General features: G+C 46.6%; 1 protein-coding gene and 1 non-coding gene across 2 annotated transcripts in view; one reads left to right on the top strand and one right to left on the bottom strand.

Annotated features, from left to right (window-relative positions):
- The window catches only part of LOC119441492 (transmembrane 9 superfamily member 2), a 271918-nt gene that overhangs the window by 252733 nt on the left and 3054 nt on the right, over nt 1-16131 (bottom strand). The window lies entirely within an intron of this gene.
- Trnar-ccu (transfer RNA arginine (anticodon CCU)) lies at nt 12057-12128 on the top strand. The gene has a single exon. It is a non-coding gene; the product is annotated as a tRNA-Arg (tRNA).

Here is a 16131-nt window from a genome sequence, read left to right as displayed (position 1 = left end):
CGAGGCGTTGAAGTCCCCCACTATTACGACTTAGTGGCCATTCGTGGACTTCTTGATTTTTCGTAAAAAATGATCGAAGTCCGGTAACTGGTCCCGAGGGGGGCTGTACACGCTGGCCACGAATAGGCTTTTCTGCGTCTTTCGTTCCGGTAAAACCTCGATTATGGTGTGTTCTGTCTGGGTGTTCTCTATGTCGTGTTCTTGCGCCGTGAGAGTTTTCTTGACCAGTATGGCAGTGCGTTGGGTGTGTGCATAAGTGGTGTATCCTTGCAGTCGGACATTCTGCGTGTTGGTTTCCTGTAGTGCTATGACGTCGGGTTGATTCAGCTTGATGAATTCTTGCAGGCTTGCGTGTCGAGGGCGGTACGAGCGACAGTTCCATTGCCATATGCGTATAGTTGAATGTTGGTTCTTTGCCTTGTGGTTAGTGGTCGCCATCGTCGATGGATTCGAATTCGCGTCGGCGATCGCGAGTGGGCGAGATGGAGCGAGAGTCGCTGTGGCTGTTCGCCCGCGCTTTCTTCCGAGTCGTGTGGCGCGAATTGTCGAGCTGTGCATTGGTGACGTAGTTTTTCTTTACATGCGCGATAAAATTGTTGAGCTGTGGCGCGATCCCATCGATCTTGGCGTTTAGCGTGGCGATCTTGTTTTCGAAGGTTGCGGCTGTTTTTTCGACTGCTGATTGGACGATTTTTTCCATCGTGGCGTGAATGTTGTTCATAAAGGCTTCTTGAAATATCAGGCACCTTGCATCTACTATGGCTTCGACATCCGCCTTGGTCAGCGTCGTTCCCGCCTGTCTGTTAATGTTTTCGAGCTCCTGGCATTTTTGATGCAGCTTGTCTGTGAGTTCTTGCTGTTCCTTGCATTTTTGGAGCAGTTTGTCGGTGAGCTCTTGCTGTCTCTGTTGACTGCGGAGTAGTTTGTCTATGAGGTTTTGCTGGCTTTGCAATTGGCTGTGCTGATTCTGCAGTTTGCTCTACTGGTTCTGCTGTTTGTTTTCGAGGACCCGTATGGCTGTGGCTTCGGTCGACGAGGAGTCCAAGCTGCTCGTACCACTCGAGGCGCTCGAACCACTTGCCACGTCGGCGTAGCTCGCGCGCTTGACCGAGTGGGAGCGCGAGCGAGAACGAGAGCGGGAGCGCGAGGCATTTCGCAGTATTGACTTGGACCTGCTGCGCCTTGGGGAGCTGCCCGCACTGATACTGCTCGAGCTGGTGGCCGCGGTGTTCAGCTCCGGGAACTCTTCACTGCTGGAGCTCCAGCGGTTGTCTCTTTCTTGGAGCCTGTTGAGGCGCTGTTGACGTATATTGTAGGGTGGTGGGCTTGGCTTCAGTCTCTTCTTGCACTCTGTACTTGCAGTTTCGTGCCCTTCTCCGCAGAGCTTGCAGGTTGGTTTGCAATCATGGTTTTGTGGTTGTCCGGTCTTGCCGCATTTGTAGCAGAAATCCGGGACCGGTCTCGGACAGACGTCTTGACGGTGTCCCGTTGTGCCACAGGTGCGGCAGTACTGCACTGACTTTCGATATGGCCTGCAGCGGAAATCAACGCTCTGGAAGATGATGTAATAGGGAACGTGCGGTCCTTCGAAGAATACGACTGCCGCGGTCGACTGACCCAGCATTCTGGCGTGAAGAACGGTGTATCTTGCCGGTGCTCGGATTCCTGCCATGAGTTCTGCGGTGCTCGTTCCGGGTATGAGGCCATTGATGACGCCTCTGGAGACGTCATCAGGGGTTCGTATGTTGCCTTTGACGTTGTGATAAGTGCCTCCAAGCTGTATTTTGTTGATGCTGACCAGCATCTTGGCATCTTTCTTGTCGGCCGTGCTTGCGATGATTAAATTTTCGATCCTCTGTACTTGCACGCGTACTTTGTCATTGAAGTCTTGCTGCGATAGTCCACTCGCTCGGCCGATGGCGTGCATAACTGCAACGGTGTTCCATTTGGCGAGGTCGAGACCTGCTTGCGGGCGGTAGACGATCTTAAAGTCGTCTAGTGGCAGGGGCGGCATCCTGGGTCTGCGTTGTTGCTGTGGCGGTGCTGGATTGGACGTCTGCTCATTAGTTGTTTTTGTTGCCGGCGTCTTTACATTCGTGGTGTCCTTCTTGCCCTTTTTGCTCCTCGTGAGCCAAGCGCTTTCCGCTTCGATTGTTCTGCCGCCTTCTGCATCATAGGTCCACATATCTTCCCCGGTGTTTTCTTCCCTCCGGTCCGTTTGCATTGCATTTGTTTCCTCTTCTTTCTGGTTCTCTAAAATTTCGCTTGCTGCAGCAGCCTCTCGGCTCATCGTTGTGTCCGTTTGCATTGCATTTGCTTCCTCTTCTTTCTGCGCCTTTGACATTTCGCTTGCTTCAGCTGCCTCTCGGCTCATCGTAGGGGCTCTTCGCCGCGGCGTGGGCGAGCGCTCGTGCGCTCGTGCTCACGTGGCGTGCGCCGCGACGGCGTTTCCTCCGATGGGATTGCGGCAGCTGCTTTGGCGTTAGGCTTAACCGGGTGGGTGTGCGGTCGACTTGATATCTTGAAATAAGGTGCACTTACCCGAAATAGGCTATTGTCCGGCGATTTCTCTCGTCTTGCCGGTTGCACCGGTGCAAAACTTAGATTCGTCACTGGCCTTGTTCCGGGATGAGAAGCACGAAAAGCGGGAGCCCATGTGAGACACGTCTGTTCTCCTCGGCCCCCTGGCGGCGAGTCCATCTGCACAAAAATGCATAATTTTCGAAGACGTTTAATTGTTATAATAGTGCAAATGTAGGTGATTGGTATATTTATAGGTGATTAGGAACAATTTAAACCAATAACAAAATTGATCACTAAGAGTACCGATAGGGATATATAGGGCTCAATAGAAAATCCATGCGGAAGCTTATTGTAGGGGTGGGCCAACTTGAAATTTAGGGATGGACCAACTTGATATTGGGGGTGGGCCAGCCTGAAATTCGGGGGTAGGTTAACTTGAATATTGTGGTTGGCCAACTTCAATTTGGAGATGGCCCTACCTCAATTTGGGAATGGGCCAACTTGAAATTTAGGGGTGGGAAATTTCAGTTAGTCCACTCCCCAATTTCAAGTTGGCCTGCCCATACTATAAGCATTTACGATGGAGCCCTAGCTATGTTCCCCTATGGCTAATCTCTCTGATCAATGTTTTTATTGGTTTACGTAGATTGTTTATAATCGGTTATGAAGCTGCCAATTATCTACATTTACACTTTTACGACGATTAAAATGTCCGAGGAAGGACCGTCTGTTGGGCTAGGTAGTGTAACATAGTTACTTCCAGATACAGTGCAAAAATTTAAAGTACACATGCACACGAAGAAGACACGACAGACGCGGACGAGCACCTATCGTTCGGTACATAAGCGCCTCTTGTGCTTCAGTCCTATTACAAACAGACACATTGCAGCACGTACAATCAGACCCCACGCGTGTTCGAGCACAACTCGAGCGCGCTGCAAGCTAGCGGTGAAATCCCAACCCAACTACGCGTAGCCAAGCGCCGATAAGTATTTAGGGTGTAAATTTAACATCGGGACCCGTGTAATGTAGTACGTCATGTACATACGCGCACCTTCCCAATGGTTCCCAAGAGAAGAAAACGCACACCACACAGACGGCCGTAAGCATACAATAAGAGACGTGCAATAACAGGTGAAATGTTATTCCCGGCGTCTTCTTAAGCCGACTTGTACAGGCGAAAGAAACGGACGAATTTCACCATGACCTACTGAGGCGCTGCAATGCTCCAGAAAAGCATGCCACAATCATTAAATGCAATTACAACAGCAGCGAGACAGCACACTCCGTGCTCTGCTACGCCGACTTAACACGGCGGCGCGGGCTCTTGCCCCGAGCAAGATGGCGGCGACCGACTTCACTTTCGGTGAATCACCTCGACTCCACAAGTTTTAGTATGTAACCTCCTTCAGCGCGCCTCGCAAATTGTGAAAGCCGCCCATCGTTCTGCTCAACCATGGAGGAAGGAAAAAGATAAGAGGGAGCATATACCACAACGCGATTGAAGCCGAGTGCGGTGGCCCAACACGTGGAGAAAACGTCAGAGCTCCAAACTGGTGTCATCCCGATAATTCCTTCCAAGTGGATCCGCCTTGCGAACTCCACGGCTACAATTTATAAATTGCAATATGGGCCATCAGGTAATTAGTTAAAAAGTTTATTAGTGAATTTTTGTTCATTATTCGATTATGTATTTCATATTCTTGCGCAAGTAATGTCCGCTTCTTCGAGTAGACTAGCTCATTAACTAGAATTGGGCTATCTACCACAGGCAACCTTAAATAAACTTTGAAAGGGTTCGCTGAAACACCCTGTATATTTTATTTGAGGCATGGATTATACAACGCGACGTCTTCAATTTTGCTGTCGTTGTCAAGCGCGTCGTCTGCTAGCGAGCGCGCTCACTACGCGGACGCTGGCGGACGCCCACTTTTTCTCGCAGAACGTCTGTGCAGAACATTTTTTAAAATCTTTTAGTTGCTTTGGTGCGCCCATGACTCTTGACGGCCGGTACCAAATGTAGTTTTAGCCAGGTGAACTGCTGTTTTTACCACTGCCTTCTAATAGTAACTGCTATCTCTGCAACATGAAGCTACGTAAGAAAATTTTATTATTGATATCGTGTCATTTTATTTATTTATTTATTTATTTATTTATTTATTTATTTATTTATTTATTTATTTATTTATTTATTTATTTATTTACAAATACTGCCGTCTCAGTGTGAGACATTGCAGGGGTGGGTACATAAGTAGCCTAAATAGGCAAAATCAAACATTATATAGCATACAATCAGTAGAGCATATTACATATGTGCAGGGTCAGTACAAACAATATTGCGTGTAAAGAAAGGCATGTATTCAAAGGTACAAAAAATAAAGAGTACACCAGCAGATCTTAGAACTAATGAGAGATGTGGTAGATTTCTTTCGCGAATTGTGCGGGAGGTAACTGTCGAAGTGAGCCGTCAAGGCCATTCCAGAGCTCGACTGTTGACGGGAAAAATGAAAATTTAAAAGTGTTCAAGCGTGATTGAAATGGAACAAGGTTAAGGGGGTGAGTGCTTCGAGTTGCACGCGCAGGACACTTCACAAATGAAACCGGTGCCGCAATAACCGACGACCCGTGTATGATTTTATGCAAAATGATAAGACGCTCACACGTGCGTCTGTGCGCAAGTGTGTCAAGCGATAGGTCATGGGCATGTGAAGAGGGTGAAAAATGGTGGTCATATCTGTTGTAAATATATCTCATCGCTTTGTTTTGCAGAGATTCCAATTTGTTAGCCTCACAAGAAGAATACGCGGACCAGACAACGGACGCATACTCCAAAACTGGCCTGATGTTTCATGTTATGAGCAAAAGTTACCCCGAGGTACTTGAATTCATCTACATGTGCAATTTTAGTCCCACTGAAACCATAATTAAAGTGCTAAGGTGTTTTCTTATTCGTGAAGGTCATCGAGACTGTCTTTGTTAGGTTAGGTGCTAGTTGCCAAGTATCGCTCCAAGCGCAAAACTTAGAAAAAAACTTCATTTAATACTGACTGGTCATTTGCATTCGACACTTCGGAATACAGTACACAATCGTCTGCGTATAACCGTAGCAAACTGGCGAGTTTTCAGTGACCTTCACGGCGTCATTGATATAGATTATAAATAAAAGCGGGCCTAACACAGATCCTTGGGGCACACCAGATGTAACTTCGATAGTATTGGACTTACTTTTATTAAAGGAAACGTACTGGCTTCTGTGATGCAAGTAATCAGCAATCCAAGTAATTAGTTGGTCATTTTTAATAACCTCATGAAGCTTGAGAAGCAGTTTTCTATGACAGAAAGAGTCGAAAGCTTTAGCATAGTCTATAAATATAGCATCCAGCTGGCCTCGGCTTAGCACCGTAGCAATATCATGCGAAAACTCAATAAGTTGTGTTATTGTCGAGAAACCGGGCAGAAAACCATGTTGACACGCTGAGATAACGTTGTTCTCTGTTAAGTAACTAACAATGTGTTTGTGAATAATGTGTTCAAGTAACTTACAACTAGTACATAACAAGGAAATTGGCCTGTAGTTAGAAATGATTTGCTTTTTACCAGATTTAAAAACTGGGAGCACGTTAGCCGTTTTCCAAATGCTCGGAACGGTAGATGTCAGAAGTGATTTCCAAAAGATAATTGCGAGGTAACGTGCGTTCCACTCAGAGTATCGCTTAAGAAAAGTGTTTGGAATATCGTCTGGACCACAGCTTTTAGTTGTGTTGATGTTGAGTAAAAGATTAAGAACACCTTCGACAGTTATGGTAATATTGGGAAGCGCTGGGAGGGAAAGAGGGTTGAAAGGTGGATTAAGACCATCGTCGGAGACAAAAACGGATTCAAAGAAATTATTGAAAGTCTCTGAGATGCTGGAAGGCTCGGTACAGGGGATACCATCGATAATAAATGACGAAGGACTAGAATCATTAGGATTGATGGTTTTCCAAAACCTCGAAGGATTATCTTTGAGAACATTTTACGCGCGCTTCTTGTTGGTGGATATTGATCAGAGACAATGATCGAAGAAAACAATATTAGAGTGAAATAAACGAGGTTTATTAACTGCGCGGCGCAAAGAATGAACAATGTATTTCTAGGTAATTAAATCAAAGGGTACATAGACATATATTCACGATATATATGTAAGGGAAGAAATAACAAACATTCTAAATGCACTAATTGAAAAAGTGAGAACTCCCGACCGGAATAAGCGCACGTGTTTACAGTAACAAACACACTTATTAGTAAATACTGCACGAAAAACTGTTATTCCCAGAAATATTATGCATAGCAGGCCAAACCACTATATATATATATATATATATGGAAGTGTTCTTGATATACCGTAAGACGCTGAATAGTCGTTTCCGTTTGAATATAACGCATAACAGCACTATTGAAGTCTCAAAGGTGAGTGACCGACGCAAGTGAGGACTGTTATTCCGTATGATTGTGCTGCCGGAGAGTCGTGGCTGTTGCGCAGACGCGCAGTTCCTGATAGAATTAACGCACGGGTGTTAATAAGTCCTACTTAACAAGTTCTAGCTGTCATTCAATATAAACGCCCCATTTTGGGGCCGCCTGTAAATCTGTTAACTTGATTCAGACAAGGAAAACCTTGTTTGACAGTTCCACCATGTTTGCAACACATTACAATTGGGTGCCCCATTTGGTACCACCATTATCTTCTTCAACGAACGCAGCAGATCTGGGGCGCTATAACGTAAAATGATTCAAAACTGTTTTGATTCCAAACTCCGGACGTCAAATTTACGTAACCACTCACGCAAGCATCGGACGGTGTCCCACAGCGTTGTCGGAACAACACAATCAAACACTGTCCTCGTTTATAGGAGTTCTCCTTTGTTCGCTTTCAAAACCAATAACATTGTCTACACTCAGCGGTTTTTCTTATCTAATTCAAGTAAAATCCCTATATAAGAAAAGTACCGCCATCTACTCTTTCCTCCGCCGTCTCCTCTCCTAAAGTGGTTGTTTTTTTTTCTTTACTTATTGCTTGCGAAAGCAAGTCGACGGTGGCGCACCTAGAAAGTCCGCGTTGAAGCTTTCAGGCCGGGCGCGCGCCGCAGCCGCCGCCGGCGACTGCGGCTGCGCAGAGGACTTTCAACATGGCTCTGTGGCGGGGAAAAAAAAAACATAAAGATGTGAAAGCGCGCGCTATCATCGTCCAATCGGAGATACAGGAGAGAGAGAAGCGGCGTTGATCAAAGGATGGCGGTACTTTTCTTATACAGGGACTTTAAATTCAAGAGGCGAGGAGCGCGCTCTAGTGGAGAGGGCTTCGATGGGGCTGAGCCAGCACAGTGAAAATAGATAACTGCATGAAGAGGGTGGTGCCGGCTTCTCTGATTGGTCCACTTCGCCTTACTTAGCTTGCGGTGGCTGGTCGAAAATCGCGGCGGCGTGCAACGGAAGGATAAGAATGCCGCTAAAACGGATCCTAAGCAAGGAAGAGTTGGCAGAGCGATGTCGTATGCATACCGAAAGGGCTCGATAACGTTTTACTGCCACGCAAAAAGGGTTATCATGCGCAAATAAATACATGCTCACCGGCAGGTGCGAGTAGCGAGGGCCTGAACGATCGGTGGGCAGCCATCTTGTATTCCTTTCGGAACGGGGCAGTCTGTGGCTATTCAGAAAAATTTTTCAGTTTTGTTCGGCATATTAATGCCTTTTTTTCGCGTACACGTCACTTTGACGTGGTGAGTTTTTGCGGTTTTTTGAGGTCGCGTGACAGACAGCTTTAGTCATGCATAATCAGTGTGTACACGTTATATCAGATGGGGAGCTATCGCGGTTTTCGCGACGTCGCGTGACAGACAGGCGAAGTTGGGAGTGACAGTGACAAGAACGTTTGTTGGTTCTGAGAAACTGGCCAGGGGGAGCCGAAGGCTCCCTCAGGTTAGGGTTCCTCGATGCGTGCGCCCCCCTGCGCCGCCGTGGAGGGTGGAGACAACCGCGTCGTCTGCTACGGCGTCCGCCATTACGATGCCCTCTCCGCAGGCAGCCTATAGCCAGAATAGGCAGCAAGCGGTACTTTGTGCAGCTGCACGTAGAGTTCGTTATGTAAAACGTGTGGTACCTTAACGATATGACGAGAACACAAAGTTTTCGCATCGGCAGCGTGAAGGTCCCCGATTTACGTTTTGTAATATTTATTTTTAGAGCGGAATGTGCAGCCGGTCTCGCTGGCAGCGGAAGGCTACCATCCAAGCCAGCTGCATAAACACCTTAAGATAGCGTCTTGTTGGGCTATATATTGGTTAAACGTGCGAAACACACACACATACACACACACACACACACACACACACACACACACACACACACACACACACACACACACACACACACACACACACACACACACACACACGAGTCCCATCGCATTTCGTTGTGTGTGTTTTGTGCCTTCAACAAAATTGTAAAAAACATTTGTGTTTTCAAATCAGTCATCAGCTACCCCATTTATGGACTGCATGCTGCAACGCAGGGTATTCTGAATTTTTTTATTTCGTTTACCGTCCTGTAAATGTGCAGATGGGTAAAAATTGTTGAATACATGTCAGATGATTTGGTGCTCTACATATGGCTTTTGTGGCACTAAATCACGACTCTCATGCAGACATTGACTATGAAACGTTGTTGAGCATGTTTTCCGCAGCAATATTGCGTAAACCGGTGATTGTTATAAAGCGGCCGGTCATCGATATCTTTAAAATAAAGCGGCCACACGGCTTCTCAACGTAGAGGAAACAAAATGCATTCAATACATAGCGATTTCTCATGCCGTAGATTGTTTATTTGGTTGAGAACTTTTTCAAGAACAAGCGCTACAACTCACTGCAAATTAACTGCAGCGCATGTCTTGCTTCCACTCCCACTGATTCTCGCGGCTTCGAGCTGGCGCGAAATGCATGTCACGATTTTCATGTTCTTAGGACGTGTCACCCATGGTCGTCAGACATTGTTGTCTCGCCATACCAATTTTGGTATATATCAAGTTAGCGAAACGTCCGCAAGAGTACCAAGACCGTGGCACGTAAATCATGCCGCTCATGACATTCATGCTTTGATTTTATCTTATGACCTGTCATTTATGTTCGTCATGCAGTCATGTTGTGACCTACCAATTTTCGTATTCATCCCATTAACCAAACAGCCAGGAGAGCACAAAGTCATAGGCGGCTAGATAGATAGATAAATAGATAGATAGATATATGCTCAAAGTCGCCGAAGTGCGCTAAGAAATGCTTCGCATTTAAAAGCGCACAACGTAGGCGCAGAACTTTACGCACTTGCAGCTCATGCACAACAAGCGTTTAAGAACAACGCATTTTGTTCTATCCAGAAACGAACGAGTTAAACACGCACGTTTACATGCCAGATATCAAGACTACAAGACGGACAAACGCTACGGGAAATAGCTTGCAAATGAACTATTGCACACGGTGCACTGGTGATTACGATTAAGCCCGATCGGGATCTGATTTCTCAACAATGATTGGGTTCCTTCTGCAGCTTGCGCAAGGGAACTGATCACGATCGAGAAATTCGATCCGGATAAGGCTCGATCGCGATCAAAAGTGCCAGTGTCACACAGCTTTAACTCCCCAAACACAGAAAGGCAATAACGTATACGCTGCACAAACAGGAACGGTCCGTGGGTTGCCACTTGTCGCGCCTGATCTTTAACAGCCACAGGAGTCGCCTCTTCGGATGTTTCGGAACATCTTCCAGCCATTTCGCGAATGGTTTGTGCACTGTGGCACGCAACACCCGGGCATTTTGCGCTAGAAGACGCCGCACACGTGTCTCACTCAACCAGCCGCGACGATGCGTGGGGAGCGCAATGGCGGCCGCCACTCGAAAGGCGGCATTCACCCCTTCACAGAATGACTCCACCCTCCACGGCGGCGGAGGGGGGCGCACGCATCGAGGAACCCTACCTCAGGTCAAGTCGGTGGCTCCGCCCACGATGGCACCAGGAGGCGAAATCCCGCTGCGATGTCGTGGGCCCTCTGGACTGCCTGGAGTTCGATGTGGTCGTGGTCGCTTCTTAGGAACTCCTCCCACTGTTCCTTTGTGGCAAGTATAGAGTTTTCTATGGCTGGGCACATCCAGAGCATGTGAGTGGCCTGAAAATGTTTTGACCAACCATGGAGGCCGATTGCAGAAATTGGAATCAAAACACTTTGGAATCATTTTACGTTATAGCACCCCTGCACACATCTCTTCGTGTATGTGAGACATGACCCCAATTCAGAGGGGATGCCAATATATCATCATCATCGTCATCGGTAAGGCACGCAGCCGAAATGAGCGCATCGCCAGCCTCGCGTCGGCTGCATCTCTACCACCGAAGTGAAAGTGGTTTCGGGTAGCGCGAGCTTTCTGCGAGCTTCAAAGAATACGTCTTTATCACGAAAATAACGTTTTATCAGACCACATCATCACTCCTGTGCAATTTCACGGGCCCAGTTCACATTGCATCGATAGATTCAAACGCGTTTTTTTTTTCGTGCACATTTTGTGAAGCGGATCAGGGTCATAGGGGCTAATGGGGGGCTTCAGAATAATTTTGCCCACTTCGGGTTCTTTAACGCGCACTAACATCGTACGTGACACGGGCGCCTTGCATTTCGACTCCCTCAAAATGCGACCGTCGTCCTCGAGGTCAGCAATCGATCACCCTATGTATGCCGTAGGACCTGTAAACTGCAGTCATTACCTGATTACTTCTCGACGTGCAAACCACTTTTTGGCAGCGTTTGCAGACCTGTAGCATGAGCTTTCGACGCTCAAATAAGCAATTTCCTATGATCGTAGACAGCAACAGATCTGATCATAAAATCATTTAAGTGAGGAAAAAAACAACTATGGGAAAATTTCTTCTGCAACTCGCAAGATTTCAGTGTTTTTAGTTTATTCTGAATGCCCTGCTGATTGACACCTTTAAGCAAAAAAAAATGAATCCTTGTGACCCAATAAAAACGTACAACTGATGCTCTGTCAGGGCAGCAGAAAGCTCTAGGCAACCCATATTTGGCACATCACCAATTGACTGCATAAACTCTGCCACAGCTTTGGCATGCAAACGGGTTAGACTGAATGCACAACTGAGCATGTTTTCAAGGGCATTGGCCAGCTTGTAGAATGATTCTGATGGATATAAAAGGCCCCAAGGTCCCTTGTGTTTGCTCTTTAGATTCCACAACGGTTTCCTTGTGAAGCTGCCCAGCCAAGTGGATGCTGCAGCTGGGAAGTCCTTGTCAAATGAAGAACACTACCATATTGGTTAACACAACAGGCGGCGTTTCGTTCAATGCAAACTGTGCAGTCTGGTAACGATCAATGTTGTTTTGTTTAAGCTTCTGCAGTGGCCACAGGTTTGAGTGGTGGCGCTGGCTAACACTCCCAGGGTTAATTCTAGTTGTAAGACAAATACCCCAGAAAGTGGATGGGAAAACGGCGCCGCGGTAGCTCAATGGTGAGAGCATCGCGCGCCTAATGCGAAGACGTGGGTTCGTTCCCCACCTGCGGCCAGTTGCTTTACAGCGTAAGCTGTTATGGGCTCATTCCAATAGCCGTTTCTGGTCACGATGGTGCCGCCACCGCCCCCGTAACCACTATCACTGGAAATGCGAAAAAAGTACTCGCTCTCCGCCGGGATCGAGCCCAGGCCCGCTGCGTGTAAGTCGGATACTTTACCACTAAGCCACGCAAGCGCTTGCTATCAGACAGAAGAAAAATTCCCTTTAGACGTGTCCTATAGGCAAGCGCGCAGGCGCAGACGACCCGAGCCTCCGCCAGTATGGTGGCGCCATCTATAGTTAAGGTGCCTGCAACCGCCGCGTGCGGCGAGATGCGATTCAGACGAGGCGCGCAATGAACGCTATCCCGATGTTAGATGTGCGCCACGTATTCTGGGTACCTCTTCGGTGCACGTTATGGCGTTTCCTCGCAAGGTACGAACCGCTGCTGAAAAAGCGAATCGTAGAGCTACGTGCGCGGCTACAACCAGGCATCATCGGGCTCAGCAGACTGCTGTGCAGAGAGCATTACAAGCCGCAGCTCGCCGTCGACGCCGGCCGGACAATTCAGATCGTTCTCGTCAAAATCGAGGCGAAGACACTTCGCCGCGAAGACCTTGTTGTGCGTGGCGCCGAAATTGGAGCTACTCTTGCGACGCTCAACCAGCTTACGCTGTGACTGTGCGGCGTGTGTAGCGCAGGCCTGTGACTTTTTTTCATCCATTTTTATTTTCATTAATTTATCATTTTATTAATTCAATTAATAAGTACAAGTAATGTTCCCTATGTTGTCCTTGGTGTCACTGTTTGTTGGTTTCTTATGATACAGTTCCGAAGGTCGCTTAAGCTTGAAAATGAACAGTTCTTCTGCGACTGGATTAAGCATTCCATCCCGCTCTATATTTGCAGCCTCCACGCCTGCCGATGGGCATTCCCCCGTCGTGTCAAGACAAGTGCCGCTTCTCTTGTAAGGTAATAATAATAATAATAATAACAATAATAATAATAATAACAATAATAATAATAATACTTTATTCGAACTCAGAGAGTCGAATATGTAGTCCAGGCATACAGGGTCACAGAAGGCAGAACTGTCTATACCGGAGTAGTTTCGGTGCCGAACCTGGGACCGTGGAGCGTGTGAGACATATCTCCTTTTTCGTTCTTTCGTCAGAGTCCTGCTAATGTATTTGGCAAGTTCGGAAATACTGTGGGCACGACTTCTCCTGGGAGGGCAGGAATGCGACATGGTATCACGACTTCAGTTCCAATAATAAAGTCGCCAACGATAAACCTAGACGCAACAGGAAAAAAAAAAACAGACGATGGTGATCAGATTGAGCTAGCGTGAAAGGACTCGTGAATGATACTAGGATGACAATGCCGCGACAATGCTGTACAACACGCTATGTATCGCGAGAAACACCCAAAACAGGCGACGAGACCAACTGACGGCAAAGGCACGGAGACGAGGCCGGCGCGGCTAAGCTTGCCGAGCCGCGAGCGGCAGCGCCACATTTCCCCTAGTGGCATCGGTGCGCAAGGGGGTCACGCGCGCCCGAAGGAAAGCGCCGCCGGAAAGCGACACCTTCCCATTCAAGACAACCTAGCAAAAGGTCACGTGTTGGGCCACCACTGCTGGCTACACACGGAGCGTTCGCTTGCCAAGGCTGGCTGCGTGACGTAATGCTTCCTCCTATATTTTTACTTCCTCCATGTGCTCAACGTTTAAGTATCTATAAACGTTGGTTCTGCTTTAATATGAGCGAGTGGAACTGGTTAACCCACCTACATTCTGACCTTTTCAACGGATTTTGAAAATGAAAAGCTGGTACAATAACAATGAGTTGTGCAGACTTTTCTTATAATTGTACCACTTTTTTCCAAAGTACACGCCTACGTCATGGCTGGCTGGCCCCCGTCGTCGTGAATCTGTCGATAGACGAGCTAAGCCTACTCATCTAAAACGAAGGCAAAGTCAGCGCCACTTTTCTGCTCACTACAAACGAAGGCCTATCTGCACAATGTAAGTTAGAACGAACTTACATAAGCACTCACCACTCCTCTTGTCATCATCATCCACTACAGTACTTTCATTCCCCTTCCCTCCCCTTCCCTCCTCCCCAGTACATAGTAGCAGAGTAGAGCATACTAGCTCAGGTCGACCTCTCTGTCTTTCATATAAATAAAATCTATCTATCTAGAAAGAAGTTATAACCCAAAAAATGTACTGCATTTTGTACCAGGAACCGTGCACACTAATAGAAGGTCACATGGTGGACCTCTCATGCATCTTCGTGTTGCCGCGTGGGGCGACAAAGGTCATTTTTTTGCGACTTTTAGTGAAGAATTAAAATATAAATCCACGTTTAATGAGAAGAACATGGCTTGTTTTAACCAGTACGATAGGCAATCTTTCCATCGGCAAGGTTGTCTCGATTCATGTTCTGAGCGGTCTCAGAACTCTAGAGGAAAAGCTGCCCATAGCGTCCATGCAATGAAATTGGTAACTGCAAGAGCACCGCCATGTTGCTACACTGTGAAGGCACGCGGTCGCAGACGACGAGACGCGCAATCAACGCGATTACGAGACTCCTTCTGTACAGCGGCGCCATCTAGTTCAGGCGCCTACAAACGCATCTTTTCAGTCGTCGTTAATTTTACGTACAAATTTTATAAACATCCATCCAATCTTTCTGAAAAATATGCGGAATGAACTTTAAACGCCGTTCATGAGTACGTGATACGTGTATATGCTTGTTCTCGCACAACATTTTGAATATTCTTCGCGCTACAAAAGTGGGTCGTAAACCAACATGGCGGCGCCTTTGCGGTTGCCGCTTTCTTTCGGCCAGCTTTTCCTCTAGAGATAATATACTATCGTAAAGTTAGTATACTGAGTTTGAAACCCGAGTTTGAAAACCGAGTCGACGGAAATGTCAAAATGGTTGTCGAAATAATTATGTTAAAGCGCGAACCCTTGCTGAGAGCACACCCTTGAAGTTCAACAACCCATTTTGGCTTACAGCCCTGCCATTCTGAAGGCACCACTTCCCATGGGCATATTTCACGGCAGGAAGCTATAGGACTCTATATCGGGCCTTAGTCCAATAAGTGTAATTATGCGCTTGTCTGTGCTTCTTGCCGTCCCGTCTTCGTTTGCTCTTTAAATTTACTACACTATGGAATAACAACTAGCCCAAACTGTCACCCTTCTATATCGGGCTCTCCGAGTGTCAATGCCGCGGAAGTATGAGTAATAAATTTCAGCTGTTCTCTGACACCGGGCTCGGTGCAAAATTGTCAAGCACTTACTGAGCCTCCCCGTTGACTCATCGTAAAGTGAAGCATATTTTGCACCTCGTATTTTGCAAGAATCCGTCCATACGCCGCAGTAGCTGTGTATGTAAGTAGCCTGCATGCGGTCAATCAGACGCACAGTTGCTGAACATTTAGACGTGCCAAAGAAACGAGCCGTAAACTTTGCTGCAATCAAAATAATTTATTACGAGAACATTGCGCTGGTGCGACCACCATGGCAAATAGCCACTACATCTTCCGCGTTTTGACATTTACACACGCACTGAAATGCAGTAAAACCAAATTGATAGCACGCGTTCAAGGTGAGATGCGCTTGGCGTTTTTATGGATGCCAGAAACAGGCAACGGCCGAGCGGAGCGAGTGCGATGATGATGATGATGATGATGATGATGCCTCAACACTTGGCACAACCCACTGAGGGGATAGGCCACGAACCGGGTGGTATTATGATAGAAATTTGAAATAAATTAATTTATAACTATATAAGTATAAGAATAAAAATAAATGACTAATTGAAAATGAGAAATAAAGCAATAATAAAAGAATTAAGTAGTCTATACTAAGTTAGTCAGCCTTGCCTGAATAGGAATAGTAATAATATGAACTTAATAATAAATTAAATACAGCAAAGAAAATACGTAGATTTTGAATAATAATAATAATAATAATAATAATAATAATAATAATAATAAT

Source organism: Dermacentor silvarum, chromosome 2 (assembly GCF_013339745.2).
Source record: "Dermacentor silvarum isolate Dsil-2018 chromosome 2, BIME_Dsil_1.4, whole genome shotgun sequence".
Taxonomy (NCBI): domain Eukaryota; kingdom Metazoa; phylum Arthropoda; class Arachnida; order Ixodida; family Ixodidae; genus Dermacentor; species Dermacentor silvarum.
This window is presented reverse-complemented; position numbering and strand designations above follow the sequence as displayed.